Source organism: Chinchilla lanigera, unplaced genomic scaffold, assembly GCF_000276665.1.
Source record: "Chinchilla lanigera isolate Chin_1 unplaced genomic scaffold, ChiLan1.0 scaffold00001, whole genome shotgun sequence".
In the NCBI taxonomy this organism is placed as follows: Eukaryota; Metazoa; Chordata; class Mammalia; order Rodentia; family Chinchillidae; genus Chinchilla; species Chinchilla lanigera.
Genome location: NW_004955402.1, coordinates 45,475,970 through 45,477,635, shown reverse-complemented (window position 1 = coordinate 45,477,635; position 1,666 = coordinate 45,475,970). Strand labels below are relative to the sequence as shown.

Sequence of the window (1,666 nt, the reverse complement as noted above, 5' to 3'; positions counted from 1 at the left end):
ATCCAATTCTGAGGAGCAGGTTTTCTATGTTGCCGCCATTCTGGAACCTGGGGTGGCCGCTGCCTCCATTCTGGAACGTGGCGCTCAACAGCTTTTTCCTCAAGGCAAGGTCTTTCACCTTTGCAGTTTTGAGGCTGCAAAGGGTGGAGACTTGCTGCTTGTTGTGATGCCCTCAGGCCATCTTTTTTATTCTCCTGTTCCTTCTCAGCAATAGAGATCTCCTCAGCCTTATCTTTGCAGTCCCCAGCTTTATTGGAGCTTTCTTTCTGGCCAAACTCACAACATTTTAAATCATCCTGCTGGGCTCTTTGCTCTTGATTGTCAATATAAATCTGGCTAAAAGTCCCCAACAATAGCCATGCAACTGCCCCAACATTTGACTGCCTTGATATTTCTTTTTTTTTTTTATTATTGTTGGATAGTTAGAAGACCTATATTAGAATCCTTTAGCTATAGTAGATTCCTGTAGCAGGATTAAAGGGCATCCAGAGGTATCACTCTTCAAAATAACCTAGCTTAATGTATATTTGGATTCCAATTCTGATTTATGTACATTCTTTTAGAGTATCCACTAGTGGGTAATTTGCCATATCAATTGTTACTTGTTTCCTTAGTTTTTTTCATGATATAGTACTTGACTAGTTTGATTACTTCTGTTATGGGATGATGCAGAACTGTGTAGAGATTTGAAATAGCATTTGACCTACTACATTGAAAAATTTTACAAGTTTTTGGAATAGTAGTAATCTAGATTTCATATTTTGCATGAAATGCAAATGTACAAATAAGAAAAAAACTGAGGAAACCATCAGAGAATAATCTCCACATTCATAAAACTGATAGACCCAAGTAGTTTGATAGAGATGAGTTATTTTAGACTTTAATGAATTATTTTAAAAGTTTCAAGCAAGGCATGGTGGTGTACACCTGCAATCCCAGTGTTCGGGAAGCTCAGACAAGACTGGCTCAAGTTCAAGATCAGCCTGGGTTGTTTAGAGTATTCAAGCCCAACCTGAACTACATAGTGAGGCCCTGTCTCAAAAAATCAAACTCTGTTATTGTGATAACTCTTGTTATCTTCATTTTTCAGATAGAGAAACCTTTTATAAGTAAAGAATATCAGATTGAACAAAAGAATAAATATATTGTTGTTCAGAAACATTTAATTGTATTGGTATTGAGTTTCTATCTAGAGTTTAGGTTTTAACCATTTTGCTAGGAAGTAAAGGTAGAAGGAAGAATTCTTCACAGAAATCTTTGTGTTGGTTCTTAGAGATGTGTTGCACCATCCTAGCTTGTTTTATGTAGTATTTCAATTCCCAAAATGATAGGGGCTTTGGAAATTGGTAATGCTGGTACCTATTGGGAAAGGGAACTCTTTTTTTTTTTTTTTTGTCTTTGCCTTGATATTTCTTTTGCCAGATTAATCAGTCCGCTGCCGCTCTTAATCTCAGTCTTAGGCAAAGTCTCTGGACACGAGCAAAACACAGACAAACTTTCTGCCAAGCCATAGCATACATCATCTGGAGTCCAACAACCAATGCAGTCCTTTCTCCCAGCAGAAACCTCCCAAACCTGGTCTTTACCAGCACGATTTGTATTAGCCTTCTGGTCTTCTGAGCTCTGACCAGAATCTCCCAAACAGAACAGCCGAAGGCGTTCTAGC

At 38.2% G+C, this 1,666-nt stretch overlaps 1 protein-coding gene and 1 long non-coding RNA gene across 2 annotated transcripts in view; one reads left to right on the top strand and one right to left on the bottom strand.

Annotated features, from left to right (window-relative positions):
- Cdh20 (cadherin 20, type 2) overlaps positions 1-1,666 on the bottom strand; it is a 202,265-nt gene that overhangs the window by 65,453 nt on the left and 135,146 nt on the right. The gene's annotated exons all lie outside the window — the stretch shown is intronic.
- LOC102017828 overlaps positions 1-1,666 on the top strand; it is a 41,963-nt gene that overhangs the window by 24,872 nt on the left and 15,425 nt on the right. The window lies entirely within an intron of this gene.